Source organism: Lithobates pipiens, unplaced genomic scaffold (genome assembly GCF_037356315.1).
Source record: "Lithobates pipiens isolate NorthernLeopardFrog02 unplaced genomic scaffold, aLitPip1_a1.2 Scaffold_16, whole genome shotgun sequence".
NCBI classification, from domain to species: Eukaryota; Metazoa; Chordata; class Amphibia; order Anura; family Ranidae; genus Lithobates; species Lithobates pipiens.
Genome location: NW_027507748.1, coordinates 43,114,834 through 43,140,839, shown reverse-complemented (window position 1 = coordinate 43,140,839; position 26,006 = coordinate 43,114,834). Strand labels below are relative to the sequence as shown.

At 44.2% G+C, this 26,006-nt stretch overlaps 1 protein-coding gene across 4 annotated transcripts in view; it reads right to left on the bottom strand.

The window, feature by feature from the left end:
* GJA5 (gap junction protein alpha 5) overlaps positions 1 to 26,006 on the bottom strand; it is a 227,894-nt gene that overhangs the window by 21,455 nt on the left and 180,433 nt on the right. The window contains exon 1 of one of the 4 annotated variants that reach the window (XM_077479800.1): positions 3,154 to 3,690. The exons of the other annotated variants lie outside the window; for them this stretch is intronic. The gene's annotated coding sequence lies outside the window, so the exon portion shown is untranslated. Of the gene's footprint in view, positions 1 to 3,153; positions 3,691 to 26,006 lie in introns of those variants that run through there. 4 annotated transcript variants of the gene reach the window in all.

The window sequence follows — 26,006 nt, the reverse complement described above, 5'->3', positions numbered from 1 at the left end:
TTTAAATGAGGCAATAGGGGCCGTTCACATCCCCTCCTCCATCCCGATTTAATATTTAAAAAGAAAAAAGCAGCAGGCGGGACTTTGTATGAGGCACACGGGAGCAGAAGCATAGAATTTGATTAAAAAGCAAGTTTTTAATAAATATAAGTGATCATATATTTACATGTTATTGCACAATCATAAATTAATGTTTTCTATTTCATCAATGTTTACACATTCCAACAAGGACTTAATTGTAAACATGTGAAGAACTGAGTATTCAATGAGCACAGATTATGTATAAATACATGACACATTGGAGGCGTCATTTAGAGAAAAACCATAAAATTAAAAGAACAAAAATCAAATAGGAACGTTCATGCTTTGTTGACAATTGTATACACAAAACGGCAGTTGAGAGCTCTACGCGTTTCGTGACCTTATAGCCACTCGTCAGGAGCAACACCGTAGTGGTAGCCTATGAATAGAAATAAAATAAAAATAGAATAAACAGAAAAAAAAAAAAAAAAGCCGACCCGACTCTCGGTGCACTGTGCCGCCTCTGCGCAGATATATATGTAAGTCTGTGGGTCGAATGTGCATCTATGGGGGGTTCTCCATGTCTGTACATTTGTTTATTTTACTCTAAATTCCTTATTGATTTATTTTTAATATTTTTTTTTTTTTCTGTTTATTCTATTTTTATTTTATTTTATTTCTATTCATAGGCTACCACTACGGTGTTGCTCCTGACGAGTGGCTATAAGGTCACGAAACGCGTAGAGCTCTCAACTGCCGTTTTGTGTATACAATTGTCAACAAAGCATGAACGTTCCTATTTGATTTTTGTTCTTTTAATTTTATGGTTTTTCTCTAAATGACGCCTCCAATGTGTCATGTATTTATACATAATCTGTGCTTATTCAATACTCAGTTCTTCACATGTTTACAATTAAGTCCTTGTTGGAATGTGTAAACATTGATGAAATAGAAAACATTAATTTATGATTGTGCAATAACATGTAAATATATGATCACTTGTATTTATTAAAAACTTGCTTTTTAATCAAATTCTATGCTTCTGCTCCCGTGTGCCTCATACAAAGTCCCGCCTGCTGCCTTTTTTCTTTTTAAATATCTTTTTAGTGGCACAAATCCCCTGAAGAAGACTATGACTGAATAAGTCGAAACACGCTGGGATGCTCATGTGGGTATCATTTTTGCAATGTATTGTCAATTGATAGTCGTGCAATATTTGACAGTTGTAATGGGACATGATTGTAGCCAGAACTCAAATTTTAATTCCTATTCCTATTTTTGTAATACCTTTGTCCAATAAAGATTTTACAATAATATAAACTATACAAACTTCCTTGATTGGAATACTTAGCTGCTAAAACCCCCCCTAAAAGACCCACTTCTGTGAGGCTGCATATCTGCGTACTGTCGGCAGGGAGGGGTTAAGAGAGACATTTGGGGTATTTAACCACCTCAATACAGGGCACTTTCACCCCCACCCTTCCTATGCTGGAGTCAGAGAAATAATTCGGGCACCAGACCTCCTCCGTAACACTAACCTGATGACCTATAGGGGGCTTTTAAAGAATTGCCTATGAAAAATATCAAGTACTAACATGTTTAAGGTTTGACATGTTGGGTATCTATTTACTCGGTGTCAGCTCTGCTTTTATATTTTACCAAAGAATTTGGTAATGTATTGCATTTTTGTGCCCCCTAAAATTAACTTTTAATGTGTTTTCTTACTGAAATTTTGTGTTCCCTAGACCTTTGCGGTAATATTGTGTGACATAAAAAATTGGAACTACCGCTATTGTATTCTCTAGGGTGTCTGCTTTCAGAAAAGATACAATATTTGGAAGTTTTGTGTAATCTTCAGGCCTCAAATGATTTTTTTAAATGCGTGCAGAAAATGCAAAAACAGCTCTGGCTGTGAAAGGCTTAAAGGAGAAGTTCACCTTCGGGAAAATGTTACATGTTCCGCCCGTAAGATTTGTTAGTTAAAAAAAAATGGCTCCTAACTTTTTTAGTTGGCTAGAGTCAGTATATTTGTCAAGCTCTGGGTTACAAATACTTTAGGGCCCCTCTGTCTCTCTGTTCTTTATCTTAAAGGAAATCTTTTTGGTAATACAGAACCCTGTTTGGTTTTATAGAATTGTTATAGAGTTTCCTATAGCAAACTATACCAAGATTCAGTTTATCCCAATGCAGTTGCCAAGCATGCCCTAGTAGGTATCCAGACAGTGCTGGGCCTCATAGCATCTACATGGTGGCCACAGTTGCCCTCACAATCACGGATTTACTGAAGGAGCTAACGATTATTGTATGTAAGCTGTAAGAAAAGCTCACTGTAATGCCGTGTACATACGAGCGGACTTTTCGACGGACTAGGTCTGACGGAACGAATCCAACGGACAATTTGATCATGTGTGGGCTTCATCGGACCTTTGCTATCAAAAAATCTGATGGACTTTAGATTTAAAACATGTTTCAGATCTTTCCGACGGACTCGAGTCCGGTCGAAAAATCCGCTCATCTGTGTGCTAGTCCGACGGACGAAAACCGACGCTAGGGCAGCTACTGGCTACTGGCTATGAACTTCCTTATTCTAGTCCGGTCGTACGTCATCATGTTCGAATCCGTGGGACTTTGGTGTGCTTGTGTGTGGCCAAGTCCGTTCATTCGGAAAGTCCGTCGGGAAGACCGTCGGACCTAGTCCGTCAAAAAGTCCAGTCGTGTGCATGCGGCATTAGAGGTCCCCGTCCTTCATTTCTCTATGCTGACCATGAGTGAGAACCATAGACAGTTCCAGAGCTTTAAATAAAGATAAGAGTGCAGCGCTGGATAATATACTAAGAATAAAGGTGAATATGATTACAATGTGTACAACATAATTACAATAGGTCCTTAGTAAAAAATTGTGTACAAATGAAAAACATAGAATAAAAATAGTCCATATGTGATTGTGTGATTACTACATTAGTAGCAAAAAACGTGCATTTAATCACAAAAATATTTGTAGCCACAAAAAAAACAGTTCATAAGTGAAGGTATCCAATAAAAAAAATTTAAATGCGAAACCCTGAGTATATGCTGAGTATATAGCTTCCACCACTTGTGCCCGTCACCTCACAATAACAAATGAAGGCTTACCAGAAAACCAGCGACCACCCTTACTCATGGGGGTCAAACAAGGCTTAGTAGAGCAGCAGAGACACTCCTAGGATCTCACAGGCTTCCCACACAGGTGACCGGCTGGCGTCTATGAAGAGCCCCTTCTGAGGCACACTCCCAGGAGACGAACGCTATACGCCAATGGGCGTTCCCTTCCACAGGTTGAGGCATAGGTATCCAAAGGATTTTCCAGAGAAGGAGAAAAACAAAAAAATAGGCGAAAAAAAAAACTCCAGTAGTGCAGAGATTCCTTTGGTTGGTTTATTAAAGTTTCCAAAGATCGCAATGCAGAAAGCATTCCTTGCAAGGATAGAAGTAAAAAAAGCTCTGCTCGTATCTATAAAAACGGTTCGTGCATGCGCAGTGCGTGTATACATCCAGATATGGCCGCCCTATGGCTACCCTACAAATCTATAACTGCCTTACGGTCAACACAGCGATACTGGGAGAAACATCTTCATCTACGGATAAGCTGACATTACATGGGCATGTTTTTGTGTGCGCCCACTGGAAAGAAAAAGCGTGCGATTTTGGAGAACGTATTTATTCTTGGGTGTGGACCTCTATCTGTAGACCCCTAAAAAATATGAGCGGATTGGGTCTGTCAAAATACTGGCACCCGCTATGATCTCTTACAGAGAAGGAACATACGAAGTTTGGGCATTAGTTGTCATGGGGAGCGTGACCCGGGCTGACATGAATCAAGCATTGTAAACTCTCCTCAGCTGGATGAAGTCTTCTGTGTTATTCTATGAGGCCCACAGACGGTGAGGTTTATCGCATACTCTGGTTATATAAACACCATCCAATGCTTTATATTTTGAACAGGCCCAACACCAGTGACACTACTTTATTTCCCAAAGGGCTGAAATTTACAGACGTCACAATGGGGTCAGCTCTGTTCTGGGGCATCTGGGTTCAATAGACTCCAAGGACCAAATCCGAAAAAATTTCAACTACTTTCCTTAATTATAACCTTCTTAAAAATGACCAGCTGACAAACCTAAATATACAGAAGGAATATGTATAAGGGAGCTGTATTACCTGACAGAGGCTGTTGTTACTGTTCATTCAGCCCTGAAATTTGCATAGCTTTACAACCCAATGCTGCCCTGTCCTAGCCCCTGTCGGAGATTTCTACAACCAAATCCGTCGGATTTTGTCCATCGGATTTTGTCCGTTGGATCTTGTCCGAAACTGTTGCATACACACGGTCGGACTAGGTTGTCGAAAAATCCGATCATTCAGAACATGATGACGTAATTTCGTTACGATGGGACTACGTTCAGGCTAGTAGCCAATAGCTTTGATGTAGGAATTTGATCTGAGCATGCGTGGCACTTGGTCCGATCAAAATTCTCTACACATGATCGGAGTATGTCCGATCGAACCAGTTGGTCGGGAAATATTTCCAACATGTTGGAAAATTGGGTCCGACGGATATTCCAACGGAATCAGTCCGATGCATACCACACACAGTCGGATTATCCGACGACACGGTCCGATAGGACACATTCCGACGGATTCTCCGACCGTGTGTACAAGGGCCTAGAGGGTATTAGACCTAATGTTTTTTTGCTGCAGTTAAATAACGCTTACAGGTACTGGCTGAACTACCACCATAGCAGCTTACAGAATGGCTATGGGGCTTGACTACAGCCCCTGAACCTAGGAGTGGTGGACTGAAAGAAGCTCCCCTTTCTGTGCCCTAGCATCCAGGACATGCTGCAGAATAGCAGCGGGTGCCCGATGCTGGAATGCTGAGCATTTCAGCAGCAGGCTTTGCTTCATCATGGGGAGGTGGGCACTGTTCCCACTTACAGATGTCACAATGGGGTCAGCTCTGTCCTTTAGCATCTGGATTCTATAGACCCCAAGAACCAAATCCAAAAAATTTCAACTACTTTTTCTATGTATAATCTTCTTAAAAATTACCACCTGACAAACCTAAATACACAGAAGCAATATGTATAAGGGAGCTGTATTAACTGACAAAGGCTTTTATTGCTGTCCATTCAGCCCTGAAATTTGCACAGCTCCTCAACCCAATGCTGCCCTGTCCTAGAGGGTAGGAGACCTGATTTTTTTTTGCTGCAGTTAAATAACACTTACAGGCACTGCCTGAACTACCACCATAGGAGCTTACACAATGGCTATGGGGCCTGGGTACAGCCCCTGAACCTAGGAGTGGTGGACTGAAAGACGCTCCCCTTTCTGTGCCCTAGCATCCAGGGCATGCTGCAGAGTGGCCGATGCTGGAATGCTGAGCATTTCAGAAGCAGGCTTTGCTTTATCATATGGAGGTGAGCACTGTTCCCACTATCACTTGCAATTCCTTCCTCTACAGACCCCTATAGTGTAGTGACCCAGCCCCCCACTTTGCCTCCCTGCAGAGCCCCTCAGCCCTCCACAGTGTCTCCATAGCCTTCTGTACTGGGTGCATTTCTTCTTCCTATCACTCACCAATTCTGGAACATTTTTACTCTTTATTGATCACTGGTGTGGGGACATTTTTTCCAACTACTTGACCACTTTCATCAAGGCATTTTTTTCTATTAACTGACCACTGACGCCAGAGCATTTGTTCTTCCTATTGAGAGAATATATACAGTTTTGGGAGACTATCCCATAAAAATTTGACTTTTAAGGATGTACAGCTGACACTGAGGTGAGCACATAGTTTCATTTAAAACAAGTTTATTTCATACACAAAAATAAAAATTTACACAAAGAGATATAAACATCTCATAAATTGTGAACATAACATAGTACTGATGTTGATATTGATATTTGTTTCCAATGCTGATATGAGTTCATATATGTAGAATCAACCAACGCGTTTCACAGAGTGATAGCTCTGCTTCTTCAGGGAAATGCAAGATTTATTCATTTCATCAGCATGTAGCTATATGTAAGCCCACAAGCTCAGCACAGACCAAGACTACCATCCAACCAACTGGTCCCTGGTGATATTAACCACGGCCAGGTCTGATGGACACTGGATCGTATATTGAGGGATTTAGGCGAAAACGGTATGCAAGCCAAAGTACTTTATGAAAGAAGTAATTCGTCAGCCTCTAACACATAACAGCGTCATATGTCTGCACCACCGGGAAGACACCCTCCTTGTGACTCATTACAAAACTTTTTTTTACCTACTGATCACTGGCATTTTTACCTCCAACAACTAACGCTAGGGATGCATCAACACCAGTTTTTTAAGACTGAGTATGAATACCGATACTTTTTCTCAAATACTCGCCGATAACAATTACCGATACCTATTTTGCCCTTGGATGTGATTTGTCATGTGAATGACAGTTCAAAATTGCACAAGTCGACCCCATTTGCAATTTCACTGTGACTTGCATTGATTTCTGTTAAATCAAGTCGCAAGCTGCAATTAAATCAGAGGTCCAATTTGCACTGAACTGCAGCTTTGAAGTAGGGCAATTTCAAAACTCCACTCTTTTAGCATCGGAGCATTTCCACGAGTACAAGTACTTGTGCAAATGCTTAGTAAATGCAAATGCTTAGTATTGGCACCGATACCGATATTAGTGCAACACTAACACCACATTTTTTATACCACTGACAGCTAACACCAGGGAATTTTGCTTTCCTTTAGGCCTGTTTCACACAGGCTTCAGCTTGTATAAGAGCAGTGTGAACAGCGAGCTTTGACAAAGCATTTGCAGAGCTTTCAGCAAGCTTTGTTGAAGCTTTTAAAGTAACATTCAGCTCCAGTTTTTAAATGTTGAACATAGATTCTAATGGGAGTGCTGATTGCCACTTTAAACAAGCAGCTAGCAGGCTTCAGCACTTCTCGAAGCTCGTTGAAAGCCTGTTGAAGCCTGCTAGCAGCTTGTTTAACGTCCATTAGGTTCTGTGTTAAACATTTAGAAACTGTAGCAGAATGGTACTTGAAATGCTTCAAAAAAGCTTGCTGAAAACTCTGCAAATGCTTTGTCAAAGCTTGCTGTTAAGCATTTGTGGGACATCCTCAAACGGAACGTGGAGGAGCGCAAGGTCTCTAACATCCACCAGCTCCGTGATGTCATCATGGAGGAGTGGAAGAGGACTCCAGTGCCAACCTGTGAAGCTCTGGTAAACTCCATGTCCAAGAGGGTTAAAGAGGGATTCCACCAAAAAAAAAAAAAATTAAAAGCCAGCAGCTATAAATACTACAGCTGCTGACTTTTAATAAATGGACACTCCCCTGTCCCGGGTTCCAGCGATGCCGGCAGCCGAGGCCGATCGATCGCTCGGCTCTCGGCTGCTGTAGTCACCATTCTAGGTGAGGGAATCAGGAAGTGAAGCGAATCGGCTTCACTTCCCGGTTCCCTACTGCGCATGCGCGAGCCGCGCAGCGCAATAGGAAATCTCCGCGCTGTCACTGGGACCCGTGTGTGTCCCAGCAGACAGCGCGGCAGGGCAGGAAATGGCGTAGACTCCCACGGGAGTCTATGCCCGGAAGTGGGTGAAAATACCTGTCTTTGACAGGTATCTCCACCCCCCTCCCCCCTGAAAGGTGTCAATTGTGACACCGGAGGGGGGGAGGGATCCGATCAGCGGAGGTTCCACTTTAGGGTGAAATCCCGCTTTAAGGCAGTGCTGGAAAATAATGGTGGCCACACAAAATAGTGACACTTTGGGCCCAATTTGGACATTTTCACTTAGTGGTGTACTCACTTTTGTTGCCAGCGGTTTAGACATTAATGGCTGTGCGTTGAGCTATTTTTAGGGGACAGCAAATTTACACTGTTATACAAGCTGTACACTCACTACTTTACATTGTAGCAAAGTGTTATTTCTTAAGTGTTGTCACATGAAAAGAATAAAATATCTACAAAACATTAATACCTGTGAGTGCCTCTATATCAGTTTTAGATGTATAGTGTGTGTGTATTTGTGTATGTGTATGTACAGTGTGTATATATATATATATATTTTGTATGTGTGTGTGTATACTGTATATATATATATATATATATATATAAATATATATATATATATATATAAATATATATATATATATATATATATATATATATATATATATTCATATATATATATATATATATATATATATATATATATATATATATATATATATATATAATATATTATATATATCTATGTATTCATATATAGATATAATATATTTTATATATATATATATATATATATATATATATATATATATATATAATATATTTTATATTTATATATATATATATATATATATATATATATATTCATATATCTATCTATCTATATATCCTATATATATATATATATAGATATCCTATCTATATATATATACACACACACTGTACATACATATACACAAATACACACACACTATACATCTAAAACTGATAAAGAGGCACTCACAAGTCTTGCAAAAAAGAAAGACCAAAACAGCGGCGTTTTTTAGTTTGTTCCTTCTTTCTCAAGTGTTATTTTATAATAATATATATATATAAAAGTTTAGCAATCATCATGCGCTCATTGAGACTTCTTTGTAGTGTGCACAAGACAAATATAGTCATGGTGGCATCGGTCCAAGCCATTCTTCAGTCTGATGCAGCTGATACTGAAGTATCTCTGAGTCATATGACATTGACCATCCATCGGTGGAACTCCGCTTGTGAGAGTCACGGATTGCCGGGCAGATATTCTGCAGCCAGAAGAAGGTTTACAGGGTAGTCTGTGCCAGACAAGAGCAAAGAACCAAAAGCAGCCATGTCATAACTCCTACAGTGCTCAACATAAATGAGCACACCCCAACAGATTTGTCAGAAAACCTTTACTTTCCTTTCAGAATCCACATTTCCCATGGGACACTGTACTATAAAATACTCCCACAAATGCGGGCCAATGATTGCAAGCAAGATTTGTTCATTTGCACACACAAAAAAGTATTTTACCTTACAAATTCATTCAAGACCATGTTGCAAAAATGAACACACCCCCAATGTAAGTCTTAGGCCGCGTACACACGGGCGGACTGTCTGTCCAACTTAGTCCGCTGAAACACATTTCAGCGGACAGTCCGCTCGTGTGTGGGCTTCAGCGGACTTTTTCAGCGGACAGTCTGGCGGACTAAGTCTTTCGGAATTTCCGTAATATTGTCCGTCCAACTTTGGTTTCAGCGGACAATCCGCTCGTGAGTAGGCAAGTTGGACGGACTAAGTATGGCGCATGCTCAGAAAGGATTTACACGGCCGAAGGTTGCATTGCAGTGTATTGGACGTCGTATTTCTAGTCCCGTCGTACGTGCCGTACACGTCATCGCGCAAGCTTTCAACGGACTGTCTGTTCATCGTGTGTGGTCAAGTCCGTTCATTCAAAAGTAGGACGGACTGTCTGTCGGATTGTCTGACGGACTTAGTTGGCCAGACAGTCCGCCCGTGTGTACGCGGCCTTAGGAGAAAAGCAAAAATTTTCAAAATCCTAATTAACAAGAATTCAACTACAGGTGAGTGTAATTATACATTAACCTCTTCAGCCCCGATACGGCACTGGGTCATTTAACTGACAATTGCGCGGTCGTGGGAGCTGTGGTGTTACCTAACAAAGAAAACCCAAACTGGGGTAATGCCGCATACACACGACCGGACTTTTTTCGACGGACTAGGTCCGACGGTCCTCCCGACGGACTTTCAGCGGAGGTCCGACGGACTTTCTGAACGAACGGACTTGGCCAGACTAAGTCCGTTTGAAAGTCCGTTCGTATTGAACGTGATGATGTAAACTGGACTAAACAAGGAAGTTCAATAGCCAGTAGCCAATAGCTGCCCTTGTGTAGTATTTGGTCAGTCGGACCAGCACACAGATGAATGGTTTTCCCGATTTTTAGTCCGTCGGATAGATTTGAAATGTTTTATTTCTAGGTCTGTCTGACTTTCGGGGAAAAAAAGTCCACTGCATCCCACACACGTTCGAATTGTCCGACGGATTCCAGTCCGCCGGACCAAGTCTGCCGGAAAGTCTGATTGTGTGTATGCGGCATGATTGTGTCCTGTGACACAATATGTCATATACTGCAGAAGAATGGTATGCATGGGTGTCATCCATGAAAGAAGACTCTCCTAAAGCCCATGCACAAAAAAGTGTACCTAGAATTTGCCAGGACTATTGGGACTCTGTACTCTGGAGTGATAAGACCAAGATTAATGTTTTTGGAACTGATAGCTTCAAAACTGTATGATGTTGCAAAGGTGAGGAGTACAAAGAAAAATACATGGTGCCTACAGTGAAACATGGTGGTGGCAGTGTCCTTCTGTGGAGCTGCATAAGTGCTGCTGGTGTCAGGGAGCTGCATTTCATTGAATTTACAGATGTACGTCTCTATATTGAAAGAGAGGGTGGTACCATCACTCCGTACCCTTGGTCATTGTGCACTTTTCCAGCATGACAATGATTTAAAGCACACATCTAAGCAGTGGTGGCCCGTCCATACAGGGCGCAGGGACACTGCCCCCCTAATCCATGCGCCCGGCGCCCATGTTTTTTTTTCCCCGAAGCACATGATTAGAGCTCGAAGCTCAAAAAGGGTAGGCTCGGGGGGAAAGTGACAATAGCGAATTAATATTCGCTATTGTCTTCCTGATTCTCCTCCCGGTCAAAAAGGAAGCAGGTCCCGAGACCCAATTGGGCCGAAAGGAGAAGCACGGGCTTCCTTTCTCTTTCTTCCTATACGGCTTGGTGCTGCACGTCATCCAGGAGTGCCTGACACTTCGGCTCGGTTCCCCTGGTCTTCGCTTTGCTTGCTTTCCACAGGTGGTGGCCCGTCCATACAGGGCGCAGGGACACTGCCCCCCAATCCATGCGCCCAGCGCCCATGTTTTTTTTTCCCCGAAGCCCACGATTAAAGCTCGAAGCTCAAAAAGGGTAGGCTCGGGGGGGAAAGTGACAATAGCGAATTAATATTCGCTATTGTCTCCCTGATTCTCCTTCCGGTCAAAAAGGAAGCAGGTCCCGAGACCCAATTGGGCAGAAAGGAGAAGCACGGGCTTCCTTTCTCTTTCTTCCTATACGGCTTGGTGCTGCATGTCATCCAGGAGTGCCTGACACTTCGGCTCGGTTCCCCTGGTCTTCGCTTTGCTTGCTTTCCACAGGTGTAAGTGTGGGGCTGGTGGGGTGGGCGGACATGTGAGCGATGGCGGGGGGGGGTTATGGGGAGAGACGGACCAACCCAACCGACAGGGGGGTGGCGTGTGGTTTGTTTGCTGCCCCATCCCCAAAAAAGGAGCACCAGCCGCCACTGCATCTAAGGCCACTGTTGCATTTCTGAAGAAGAAAGGGGTGAAAGTGATTCAGTGGTCAACTATGTCTCCTGATCTGAACCCAATGGAACACCTATGGGGAATTCTGAAGAGACAAGTTCAGCATGGATCACCATCCAGCATCCAGACTCTATAAGAGGTCGCTCTGGAAGAATGGAAAAAGATTGATATTCCAATATGTCACCAACTTGTTCATTCCATGCCTAGAAGGCTTGGTGCTGTCCTTATAAATCAATGGAGGTCATACAACATACTAGATGTAGTAGTTTTAGTTGTGGGGGTGTATTCATTTTTGCATCAACTAATTTGAGTAAAACTGAAGATTTTGAAATCTAAAGTTATATTATTAACCTTACTTTCATGTAATGAGCTAAACAAATGTTCTACAAAACTCAAAGTCAAAATTTTGGAAATTGTTCTTGCGTTTACTGAGAAATTGATTTAAAACTTACTTTTCAAAAGGGGCGTACTCATTTATGCTGAGCACAAAATATTGGTTTAGGAAATAAAAGGCACCCGCTGTGCTATTGTCTTTTCCCGCCGTCAGAATATAATGATCACTGCCGGCTGCTATAGCCACCAGCAGTTATATAACGAATAAAACCCGAAAGGCTCGTTATACTGAAGTCAACCGATGGATCGACTTCAGAACAACCAGCCTGCCCATAGATGGATTGAAATTTGGTTGGTTTCTGCTGAGTTATGCCGCGTACACACGATCGGACATTCTGACAACAAAATCCATGGGTTTTTTTCCGACGGATGTTGGCTCAAGCTTGTCTTGCATACACATTGTCACACAATGTTGTCGGAAAATCCGAAAGTCAAGAACGCAGTGACGTATGACGAGCCGAGAAAATTGAAGTTCAATAGCTAATGCGGCTTTTCTGCTTGATTCCAAGAAATTTGTGTCGGAATTGTGTACACACGATGGGAATTTCCGACAACTGATTTTGTTGTCGGAAAATTTGAGATCCAGATCTCAAATTTTTTGTGTCGCGAATTCCGATGAAAAATGTCCGATGGAGCCTACACAAGGTCGGAATTCCTGACAAAAAGCTCCCATTGAACATTTTCTGATGGAAAATCCGACCATGTGTACGCGCTATTAAAGTGAATGTAAACCTTTACATATTCCCAGTGAATTGAACAGCCTCAAATGATACACAGGGATGAAACAAATCTCCCTACATAAGTTTTACATGTATATCTGCTGTCTTCATCTTTATATATTCTTTAGAAAGTTCAGATCGTGTTAGGAGATTTTCTCTTCCTGTTCCAGCAGTACAGTGAAGCCTGGGCATACAGCCAAGACGGCTGATTGGAGGAAAGGCACACACCCCCTCTCTCCTCATAGGTAGAGACTTTCAGAACTGTTTGTTGAATAGTTCAGCACTCTGCTAATCTATTTATAGCATCCTTCTGCAACACAAAACTCAGACTGCTTTTATCTCAGTTGACGGAGAACTTGTCAGAAGTTATCAGGGTTCAGAAGAACAGAGTAGGAGACAGCTAAGGGACACAGTGCTTTGAAGAGAAATAAGAAAACTCTGCAGATTCATGTGCCCAGCTCAAATTTAATGAATCGGGTTTACATTCGCTTTAATTCCGCGTACACGCGGTCGGAATTTCGACAAGACCGATGAGAGCTTTTCATTGGAAAATGCGACGGTGTGTATGCTCCATCGGAATTTTGCTGGCCGATTTTCCAACAAGCAAAAGATTGAGAGCAGGTTCTCAATTTTTCCGGCGGAAAAAGTTTCTATCGTGTGTATGCAATTTCCGACACGCAAAAACTGACGCATGCTCAGATTCAACTACGAGATGGAAGCTATTGGCTACTGGCTATTGAACTTCCTTTTTTTAGTCCCGTCATACGTGTTGTACGTCACTGCGTTCTTTTGTTTTTTAAAGTAGAATTTTATTTATTTTCATACACAACAAACAATAAAGAAAAAGAACAAAAACAAACAAACAGAAAACTGTATATGGAGCGGACATTGCTCAAACCATTACACAATCTGGTAAACTGGTATACATGTAATGGAACTGAAATATTACAAGAACTGCGCTAACCCATGATACAGTAATATTAGGTTGAGGAATATCTCACTAATTGGGTCCACACCCCCCTCTCCCCCACACCAACTATACTTGTTTTGAACACAATACAGTGATAATTATTGAAAAGCATTAATGTCATGAAATGAAAAAAAAAAACACTAATTAAATATCTCAAAAATATAAGATGAATACGTGACCAAAATTATAGTGTAATAAATGATAATACATGTGTATGAATTACTCCGAACCTGTAAATTAAAAAAATGTGACTAGCAACACATGCTAAAGTCCTCCAAACTGAGAGTCCAACGAAAAATAAGTGCACCACTTGTGACCATAAGTGTGACAAATTCAACTAAATAAATAGATGAATAAAAGTCCATCCACAAAATCTTCTAATATTGTGAGCCGTGTAGAATCCACCACCACCTATGTAAGAATTGTCTTCTTACCGGAACATTCGGACCCCAAAGGGTCAGAATTGGCTTATGAGAGTTATGGCAGCTTCTCCAACCATCACATTCCTCCACCGTTATAAATGGTCTCCAATGTATACATCAACTGTAACTGGCTTCCAAATGGCTCTCCCATTAAAGTGGTTGTAAACTCTTACAAACCACTTTGACCAACAGGTAAGCCTAGATTAAGGCTTACCTGTAGGTCCAAGAAATATCTCCTAAACCTATACGGTTTAGGAGATATTTACAAAAAGACAGCCACCGCTGTCTACGGTGCATGCGCCGTAGACAGCAGCGCGCTGGTGCACTGGGCAGGCCGCAGAACGCGGTGATTTGCGGCTCGTGTTGGCTCCCGTGCGCATGAGCAGAGTGACGTCATCGCGGCTCCGGTGAATCACAGCCCCGGAGCAGCGAGACACGGAAGTTGCTCCGGGATACATGGCAGCGGCGAAGAGGAGGACCGCTTCGGGGGCTTTGTTCTCAGGTAAGTTATTGATAATGAGCTAGTATGCTATGCATACTAGCTCATTATGCCTTTGCCTTACAGGGTGTGTTTTTTTTTTTTAGATTTCCTTTACTTCCTCTTTAACAGTGACTCATAGGTGGGCATCCATGCATAAAAAACAGAATGGCTCCAAATAGTGTAAAATCCCAATTTATTATGATTAAAAAAGTAAAATGCATACTTACAAACTTGAAGAAAACATCAGGGCTTAAGTGGGTTGCGCTGGCCGGCCGAACGCACACCATCACAAACCCGTCCTCCCCAGATCGTAAACACAAACCACGAGGTGGCGCCAGCGCGTCGCTCCTCCCTACGCGTTTCGTAATAAGTTACGTCGTCCAGGGGCACGTACATACATGTAATGGATATGTGACACCCTAAAGGTTAAATGTCTATTCTGCTTAATTGGAACTGATCAATGAACAAGGGGCTCCATTTAGTCATGTTACGTTGGTATGGTACTTTCGGAGCTGACCCAAGAGCCCCAAATCTTAAGGAATTTTTTTGGGCATACGTCAACTTATCTAATGGTATTGCATGGTTAACGGTAGTGATCCAAAAAGCTATAGTGGGTGAGGATTGAGACTTCCAGTGAATGGTTATCGATTTCTTAGCATAGAACAATACTATACGCAGAAAGGTTTGTACATTTTTAGATATACCTTCATCATCAATATATCCCAGTAAACACCGTAGAGGATTGAAGATATTAGGTATCTGAATTAAGGAGCTAATGAAGGCCGTGACCTCCGACCAGAACTTCCTAATATGTCACCACGTTCTTGACGGTCGGAATTTGGTGTGACTGTGTGTAGGCAAGACAGCTTGAGCGAAATCCCGTTGGAATTCCGTCGGGAAAACCATCAGAGCTTTTTCCGACCAAAATTCCGATCATGTGTACGCGGCATACAAGGTAGATTTGTAATTTAAAAAAAAAAACTAAAAAAAAATTGCGATCTCACTCTTCACAAGAAAGTATAAAACTTGGGGGACACCGATGAAACCCCTGTCTAAAAAACAAAACAAAAAAAACCCCAAGCCTATGCAGCTGAGCATTCATTGCCCAGTAGACTGGCTTGGCAATAGAGTGTGTTTTCACTTGAAGTTAATGCCGAGTTCCATGGGTCCTTTCTTAATGCTCTATTTTGTTTTCTTTGTGTTAAATTATACTTCGCTGTATGTAGTGAAAATATACAAATGAAATATTATTAAATGAAATATTGACATTGGGCGATGTTCAGTTTATACACTGGTTACACTGTATAACATTCAGTTTGCGTCACAAATGAGTATTTATGGCAGTGTGTGTGTGATTTGCTATAGTCTCATCTCATGTAAGCAGATTCTAATATAAAGTAGAGGCCGGGTAACTATGTGTGCGCCAGACTGGTACAGTCCGGGGTAACAGAAAACAGACACAGACCTCGGGCAAACCCAGCGTGTGCCAAGATCAAAGTATTATCAGCATTCCACAACCAATTTAGCAATTCCCAGAAATAAGGGAATTATTCCCGGTGTTAGGGTAGCAGACGGATCCATGCAAATAAATTAATCCAAACCTCATACAGCTTTCTTTTTTTTTTTTTTAGACTTGTTGGCTAACGCGGTGCATGGTATGGAAGAGCCCTGGGGCCATCATAAAAAAAAAAATACAGAATTATGTTTTGGAAAAAAAACATTTTACAGAATTCTGAGTTTCAAAGTCAGAATTCTGAGATTAAAAGTCAGAATTCTGAGATTCAAAGTCAGAATTCTGAGATTAAAAGTCAAAATTCTGAGATTCAAAGTCAAAATTCTGAGTTTCAAAGTCAGAATTCTGAGCTTAAGAGTCAGAATTCTGAGATTCAAAATCAGAATTCTGAGATTAAAAGTCAGAATTCTGAGATTGAAAGTCAGAATTGTAACTTTAAAAAAAAAAAATTCTGCAGAATTCTCTTCCATAGAATGGGAAGAAACGTTTTTGTATAGTAGACTTTAAGGACCAATGATGAACATCCTTTTGAAAGAGAGTGGTTTCAGAATTATCAATCAGCTGCTGCACCTGCAGGGCTCTGAGGTAAGTGTCTGGGTCTGCATCCCTTTAGATGTGATTTCCTTTCCTATCTCATCAAAAATGACATTTTTGTTGCAGGGGATGCCCAAAATCTGACTTAGTGCAGACATTTGGGAAAATCAGTAAGCCAATCACACAAGCAGGAAATTGCATAGCTGGGGGGATTTCTGTATGCCATCTGTGTGCACAATGCCTCCAGGTTGCCATATTGCATTGCATTCCACAGAAGATGACAACGGCTGCAGATTGAAAGTTAAAGGTAATTTTTTAATAAAAGTAACAATTGTATACACTATATTATATTTTTATTTGCAATTTTTTTACCCTAAAAGAGTTACCCTTTAAAACCAAACTCCGGGCTAATTTTTTTAATCATCACATTAACCACTTCAGCCCCGGAGGATTTTACCCCCTTCCTGAGCAGAGCACTTTTTGCTATTTGGCACTGCGTCGCTTTAACTGACAATTGTGCGGTCGTGCAACATTGTACCCAAACAAAATTGATGTCCTTTTTCTCCCACAACTAGAGCTTTCTATTGGTGGTATTTGATCGCCTCTGCGGTTTTTATTTTTTGCGCTATAAACAAAAAAGTGCGAAAAGTTTGAAAAAAAAAACACATTTTTTTTACACTTTTTGCTATAATAAATATCCCCCAAAAATATATATATAAAAAAATGTTTTCCTCAGTTTAGGCCGATATGTATTCTTCTACATATTTTTGGTAAAAAAAAAAAAAAAAACGCAATAAGTGTATATTGTTTGGTTCGCGCAAAATTTATAGCGTCTACAAAATAGGGGATAGTTTTATGGCATTTTTATTTTTCATTTTTTTTATCAGTAGTGGCGGCGATCGGCGATTTTTTTTTTGGGACTGCGACATAATGGCGGACACATCAGACATTTTTGACACTATTTTGGGACCATTGTCATTTATACAGCGATCAATACGATAAAAATGCATTGATTACTGTGTAACATCAGTACATCAGTGTGCGCTGTACTCGTATTATTTCAACGCTTTCCCATGAAGCTGTCAGGGCTGGGCTCAGCCCTATCTTCTCTAAGCTGGCCGCTCAGCTGTCGGCTAATTGCCAGCTCCTTTCTCTCCAAAGTGACTCACCTGTTGATGATCCTGCTCGTCAGTCCTGCCTACTTAAGCCATCCAGTGCAGATGATCTCTGCCTTCACCTTGGTTAACATCTCTAGAGACGCACCTTTGTGTTCCTGTTAAAAACTTGCTTGGCTGACATTCCTTCTGGCTCCAGATCCTGCTTGCTGTTCTACTACGCTCATCTCTGGCTCCCTGACGTTTTGGCTTGTCTGACTATCTGTTCCGATTCCTGAACTCTGGCTATGTTTTGACTATATTTACTCTGTTTACCTTTTTTTTATTATTATTAAACAAGTGTGATTTAACCGTACTCAGTCATCATGGTTTCTGACAGAAGTACTGCTTTTCCACCACAAGATGTCCCCAGTCTTCTGGGTTGGACGACAGCCACTGTCATTCAGTCTAGGAAACTGAGGATGTCCAGTAAGCCCAGGGTGTCATAGGCCTGCCCCGCCCCCCCCCAGAGTGCCCAAGCTAGCACCACTTTCTGCATTATCCATGATTGCCACGAGCTGGAAGAAGATGACCCAGTGGGTTTAATTTTTCAAAAGGCAAATAGACTGTGCGCAGTTGCTTCAGAGCTTTAGTGAGGTAAAGCTGCACTTTGCAAAGAATACCCAATTAAATGCAAGGAAAATATAAAACAACAGCATTTTTGCTTGCACATGCGTCTAAGGGTTGGAGAGGGGTAAACATGCAGGGGCTGAGCTCAAAGTTGGACTTTAAGGCATGTCAAATCTGATTATGACCTGGTACAATCCTCTTGCAGTCCCTGTACAGCAGAGCTCTGCGTGTGACAGGAAGAACCAGCACAGTGAGCCAATCAGTTATGTGCTAACAGGAAGCACGCTGACAGGATGAGAGTGCAGAGTTGCAGATAGATGTATTTATTTATTACAGGTCCTTCTATAGCACCGTCAATTTACGCAGAGCTTTGCACATATATTGAACATTCACATCAGATGCTCTCATTGCTGTGCTGCTTCTCCTTTTACAGGCTTGGGTGGGTCCAGGACAACCTGGGCTCAGAGGAAGAGGGTGAATGATGCAGGTTATCAAACTTCTATCAGGAAAAAAAAAATTCCTTGGGGAAAATCTCTGGCATGAAAGTGAATTTTTCAGTTGGGTTATTTTATCTATCATTGGGCTATTCATTTGTATCTGGTTATTTCTGGCTGGAGTTCTGCTTTAACATTAGATTAAAAATAAAAATGCAATTTACCATATTTAATACCAAATAACAAACATTTTCAGGAGTAATTTCCTGCAAAATTATGTGCAGAAGTTTAATTTATCAACTGGAGAGTAGCTGGGAGAATGTTCATTTTTTTAGTCCTTAAACCATTGGAGGGCTGTGAGAACAGCAACTGGAGGGTCACAGGCGGGGTGTTATTTTGAAGCATGTGATTAGAGACAGAGGCTCTAATAGGCTTCAAAAAAGGGTACGTGCTCTGCTCCCTGATCCCACCCAGTTGTGTGAGAATAGCGAATTAATTCACTATTCTCACACTGATTCTCCTCCCAGCCAATCAGGAAGTGGGTCATGGAACCCATTTCCCAACTGGCCTGAAAGGAGAAGCAAGAGAAGTCCGATGGACCCCCCCAGCTGCCACTCCAGGGAAGGCTCACCATCCGGCTCGGCTAACCAGCCAGCTAACCCCGGCTCGAGGAGGGGATGGGCAGGACAGAGGTCAGGTGGCCGTCCGTTTCCCGTGGCGTTGGTTTGGCCCCCCCCCCCCCGAATTATCGAGCACCAACCACCTTTTTATGCGTGGCACCCTTTAAAAGTATGTAAAATTCTGAGGCTACCCCAGTTTAAAATGTAAAAAACTTGAATGTTAATTATCAATAAGAAAGCTGAGCCTGGAGTTATATTCACAACCACCCTGATTAAATACATTTCACATCAAAAGCCCCCCTTCATATCAGAGGTCCCTCATCAAATCCGAAGTCCCCCCATCACATCAGAGGTCCCCCCCATCACATCAGAAGTCCCCCCATCACATCAGAGGTCCCCCACTCATCACATCAGAGGTCCCCCATCACATCAGAGGTCCCCCACTCATCACATCAGAGGTCCCCCACTCATCACATCAGAGGTCCCCCACTCATCACATCAGAGGTCCCCCATCACATCAGAGGTCCCCCACTCATCACATCAGAGGTCCCCCACTCATCACATCAGAGGTCCCCCCTCACATCAGAGGTCCCCCCTCATCACATCAGAGGTCCCCCCATGACATCAGAGGTCCCTTCCTCATCACGTCAGAGGTCCCCTCCTCATCACATCAGAGGTCCCCCATCACATCAGAGGTCCCCCCTCACATCAGAGGTCCCCCACTCATCACATCAGAGGTCCCCCCTCACATCAGAGGTCCCCCATCCCATCAGAGGTCCCCCACTCATCACCTCAAAGGTCCCCCCTCACATCAGAGGTCCCCCACTCATCACATCAGAGGTCCCCCCTCACATCAGAGGTCCACCATCACATCAGAGGTCCCCCACTCATCACCTCAAAGGTCCCCCCTCACATCAGAGGTCCCCCACTCATCACATCAGAGGTCCCCCACTCATCACATCAGAGGTCCCCCCTCACATCAGAGGTCCCCCACTCATCACATCAGAGGTCCCCCCTCACATCAGAGGTCCCCCCCTCATCACATCGGAGGTCCCCCCATGACATCAGAGGTCCCTTCCTCATCACGTCAGAGGTCCCTTCCTCATCACGTCAGAGGTCCCCTCCTCATCACATCAGAGGTCCCCCCCTCATCACATCAGAGGCCCCCCTCATCACATCAGAGGCCCCCTCATCACATCGGTGGTCCCTCCTCATCACATCAGAGGCTCCCATTCACATCAGAGGTTCCTTCCTCATATCATTGGAGGTTGTCCCCATCACATCAGAGGCCCCCTTGTCTCATCAGAGGCTCCCATTCACATCAGAGGTCTCCCCATCACATCAGAGGCTCCCTCTTCAACACATCAGAAGGCCCCCCCCCCCCATACATCAGAGGTCCTTACCTTAGCACATCAGAGGTCCCCCCATCACATCAGAGCCCACCCTTAATCCCGCCAGAGTCCCCTCAATAATGTCAACAGTCCTCCCTATACATCAGAGTACCCCCATCACCAAGTCTTCTCATCACATCGGAGTACCCCCATCACCAAGTCTTTTCATCACATCGGAGTACCCCAATCACCAAGTCTTCTCATCACATCGGAGTACCCCCATCACCAAGTCTTCTCATCACATCAGAGTGCCCCCATCACACAATCCCCCAATCACTTTAGAAGCACCACAGTCAAGTATGAAGAGCCAGACTTTTGACCTCTCCTAAATGCGGGGAGCGACCCTGCATGCAGCCTGCCCCGGATCAGCGTCATGAGTTGTCATGGTGCGGACAGGTCGGCCACCAACACCACAGCAATGTGTGCAATGCCCTAGAGCAGTGGTCTCCAAACTGTGGCCCATATCCTGCATTTGGGGCACTATTCAAAGACTTAAGGACAGGAAATTGCCTCTTTGTTTAAAAAGTTTGGAGACCCCCGTGATATAGAGCATCATTTGTTGTTATGATGCTGGTGGCCAGCCTGTCCACACCATGGCATGCTAACCCATGCTAATGATCCAGGCCAAACTGGGTCCTGTGCTCATGGCACCCCAGAGAAAACCAAATGAAGAAACAATTGAGTAGAGAATAGTTAGAAGTCTAGTAAGTCTTTCTTACTGTCTGTGTTCCCATGGGAAATTTGCCTTCACAGACGACAACAGGAATGGAGTGGAAATCTCTCCAAACTTAAGAGGAAATCCCCTCTGAGATAGTTGTCACTGTAACAGACGTCCCCATTGGAAGACTGAACTTTTACTTCAATGAGATCAAAACACTTTGGATTTCCCTTAACTTGCTGATTCGAGGACAATGGTCAGCAGGACGAACCGAGCAGGGGAATCCCCTGAATAAACCCCCGCCCCCCCAAAAAAAAAACGAGCTCCAACGCTTCCACACACACCCAAAAAAAGTTTGATGCCGTGTACACACAGTCGGATTTTCCGATGGGAAATGTTGGATGTGAGCTTGTTGTCGGAAAGTCCGACTGCGTATGCTCCATCGAACATTTGCTGTCAGAATTTCCGCCAACAAATGTTTGCTAGCAGGTTCTCAAATTTTTCCGTCAAGAAAACGTTGTTGTCGGAAAGTCCGATCGTGTGTACACAAGTCTGTGCACGCATGCTCTGAATCAAGCAGAAGGAGCCGCACTGGCTATTGAACTTCCTTTTTCTCGGCTCGTCATACATCTTGTATGTCACCGCGTTCCCACGTTCGGAAATTGTTGGACAACATTTGTGTGACTGTGTGTATGCAAGACAAGTTTGAGCCAAGAACCTTCGAACAAAAATCCACGGTTTTGTTGGCGGAAAGTCCGATCGTGTACAGGGCATTAGTGTTAGAAATATTTTAGAGAAGTGGTGGTCCTCATTCTCAAAGGCAGCCTCTGACGTCACCAAAGGGCCACACAATATTGAGTGAATGCAATTCTACAAAAGACGGTCAAAGGCTACAGACATGCTACAGGAAAGGGTTAGGGACTGTGAACTTGCCATAGAAGTTGCTGTAGACTGGGGATGAGTTTCGAGAGACACTCATAGAACAGATGAAGGGGTCCTGCAAGGTTAGTCACATGGCTGATGAAGGGGTCCTGTAAAGGCTCTAAAACACTGCTTCTGTAACCATGATGTGATTGCTGAATAAAGCTTTGGACCTGTTCTGGAGATTCTTTGGGTGCTGGAGACATACTTTATTAGGTACATCTTGCTAGTACCGGGTTGGACCCGCTTTTGCCTTCAGAACTGCCTTCATTCTTCGTGGCATAGATTCAACAAGGTGTTGAAAATGTTCCTCAGAGATTTTGGTCCATAGACACATGATAGCATCATGCAGTTGCGGCAGAATTTTTGGCTGCACATCCATGATGCAAATCTTCTGTTCCACCACATCCCAATGGTGCTCTATTGGATTGAGATCTGGTGAGTGTGGAGGCCATTGGAGTACAGGGACCTCATTGTCATGTTCAAGAAACCAGTGGTGAGATGATTGGAGCTTTGTGACATGGTGCATTATCCTGCTGGAAGGAGCCATCAGAAGATGGGGACACTGTAGTCATAAAGGGATGGACATGGTCAGCAACAATACTCAGGTAAGCCGTGGCATTTAAATGATGCTTAATTGATATTTTATTATTATTAACCACCTGTCGACCAGCCGCTGTCATTATACTGCAGCAGTTTGTCGCGGCTGCAGGTAAGTGTATGTCGGCCTCTTTAAGAACGATAGGGGGCGCGGGCACCCGTGGGCGCCGGCGACTGAAACCGCTCCTCACAGAGCCAGAATGGGGATCTGTCCATGTAAACAGAGAGATCCCCATTCTGACAGGGGAGTAGAGAGAGATCTGCTGTTCCTAGTGATCAGGAACGACAATCTCTCTCTTCCTCCAGTCAGTCCCCTCCCCCCACCGCTTGAAACACCTCTGTAGGGAACACTTAACCCCTTGATCAGTCCCCTGGTGTTAACCCCTTCCCTGCCAGTGACATTTATAAAGTAATCATTGCCTATTTTTATAGCGCTGATCGCTGTATAAATGTCACTGGTCCCAAAAAAGTGTCCGATCTGTCTGCTGCAATGTTGCAGTCCCGCTTAAAATCGCAGATCGCCGACATTACTAGTGTAGACGCTATAACTTTTGCGCAAATAAATCAATATACCCTTATTGAGATTTTTTGTTTACCAAAAATATGTAGAAGAATATATATTGGCCTAAACTGAGGAAGACATTTTTTTTTTTGTATATTATAGCAAAAAGTAAAAAATATTGTTTTTTTTTTTCAAAATTTTCGCTCTTTTCTTGTTTATAGTGCAAAAAAATAAAAACGGCAGAGGTGATCAAATACCACCAAAAGAAAGCTCTATTTGCACGACTGCGCAATTGTCAGTGACGCAGTGCCGTATCACAAAAAATGGCCTGGTCATTAAGGGGGGCAAATCCTTCCGGGCCTTAAGTGGTTAAACATCCCTTGTAATATACATAAGGATGACAGGTCCTCTTTATAAAGAGATCTGGGGTCAAAAAGACCCCAAATCTCTTCTTTACCTTTAAAACCAAAAGATCAAAAAAAAATAATAAATTTGTTTGATCTTTTGCTTTAAAAAAAAAAAAAGTTTACTTCTGCCCTGGACTGTAATGCCACATACACACGACTGGTTTCCCTGTCGGAATAAACTCTATGGCCGCGTACACACGGGCGGACTGTTCGCCCAACTTAGTTTGTCAAACAATCCGACAAACAGTCCGCTCAAAATTTGCATGAGTGGGGACATGGCCGGGTGAAGCTGTGTTTCTCTTGAGCTCCCGGCCTCCTTGCTTCCAGCCCGGCTTTTACCTGCTATTTTACACAGCATAATGTCCTCTAAGAAGAAGGCGAACCAGCGCACTAAACTGCAGCATAACCGCGCTGCCTCTTCTCAAACCTCCGGCGATCTACAGAAGCTGTTTCAGCGCTCGGGTGCGGGGCCCTCGGAACCTAAGATGGCGGAGCCGCGTGGCTCAAGTTCTCCGGCTCCGGGAGTAATGGAGGAACCGCCCTCCTCGGAGGGATCGAGGAGTCCGCTGTTGTACCCGGGCTCCCCGGCGGCGCCGTCCGCGGAGCTGGGCGATCCCGGGACCGTGCCGCTGTGTCATGTAGACCCGGAACTGAGGGCCATCCTGCAAGCTCTACCCACCAAGGCGGACATAGAAGCCATCGTTGGCCGGGTGGAGGCGGCGCACAGGACGGAGATGGCGGCCATCCGACAAGAGGTACACTGCCTTGATACCCGCGTTGCGGCGGGCGAACAATCAGTGACATCCCTGGAACAGAGGGTGACTTTGCTGGAGTCACACCAGAGGGACCACTTCCGCGCTGCAGTGGAGATGCAGCTGCGTATGGAGGAGATGGAGGACCGGGGCCGCCGGAATAACGTGCGGCTCCGCGGCATTCCAGAGGCAACGGGCCCGGGGGATCTCTTGGCCACGGTCACGGCGATATTTCGTCAAATCGCGGGTGACCAACTACCGGACAGAATAGAAGTGGACAGGGTCCACAGGGCCCTGGGCCCTAAATCCTCAGATCCAGCCAGACCCAGGGATATACTGTGCCGTCTGCACCACTATACGCACAAAGAAATAATTGCATGCAGATCCTGGGAGGCAGGTGACATTGACTTTGATGGGGCTCGAGTTAAGCTTTTGCCTGACATCTCCAGAACGACCCTGTACCGTCGGGCCTTACTGAAACCCCTTCTGGCCCTGGCCAGGCAGTGTGATGCTACCTACCGCTGGGGATTTCCTATCTCGGTGACTTTTATCAAAAACCAGCGCTCTTTTTTGTTGCGGTCACCGGAGGCCCTCCCGGAGCTCTTCGCTTTTTTTGGCTCCGGCCCAGTGGAAGTCCCGAATTGGCTGGCCTACCTCCCCCGCACACAAGGAAGACCGACTAGCTCTGGATCCTCTGCCCCGCTGCCGCGGAGAATGCAGAGGGGGAGCAGACGTCCCCGAGCCCTCTCACAAGAAGATGACCGTGAAGTCTAGGGGGTCCCGGTTTGTTACTCCCGCGGCGCCATACCTCTGACCGGCCTCTACAGCTCCTATGCTGCTACGTCCCTCCCGTTGTGTGTGTTTCCAGACCCGCCGCCGCGGAAGCTGCCTCTCTCCCCTTCTACGAATGGACTTTGGCGGTGAGGCGGTGGACCTTCGGCCCCACACTTTTATTATTCTGTCGTTTTGTTTTATTATTGTTTTTTCTCCCCTCACCGCCTCTGTCGCTCCTGTCTCCCCCCTGGCTTATGAGGCCGATCTTTCGCTGCCCAGGCTTCTCGATTTTGATGGATCTGCTGACTGCCCATCCTCCTCCTCGGCGGACGACTCCTCGGCACCCCCCACAGGTACTCTGACTCTTCATGCGGTTGGTTAGACTGCCTCCTGTTGCCTTTTCTGGGAGTCCCTCCTTGTTCCCCTTCCTGGATTTTATATTACCCTCTGTTCTATGTGGGGAGGTGGGGGACTTTGTGGGGAACTGGGGGGGAGATGTGGGGGCGGGGGTGGTGGTGCTGGGGAGGGTTTTCCTCTGCGCCACGCAGTATCCTCTGGGCGGGCTGTGTCCTGGGCCTGTGACCAGCATCTCTACCTCGCCTGTTGAACTGGGAATGGTTAATATGGTATCGCCTGTAGCCTATTTCTGTACCTGGGGAGTCCTATATTGCGCTACAGATCGGCAGGGTTGTTGGGGTGCCCCGCCGGGGGGGGGGTTTTGGG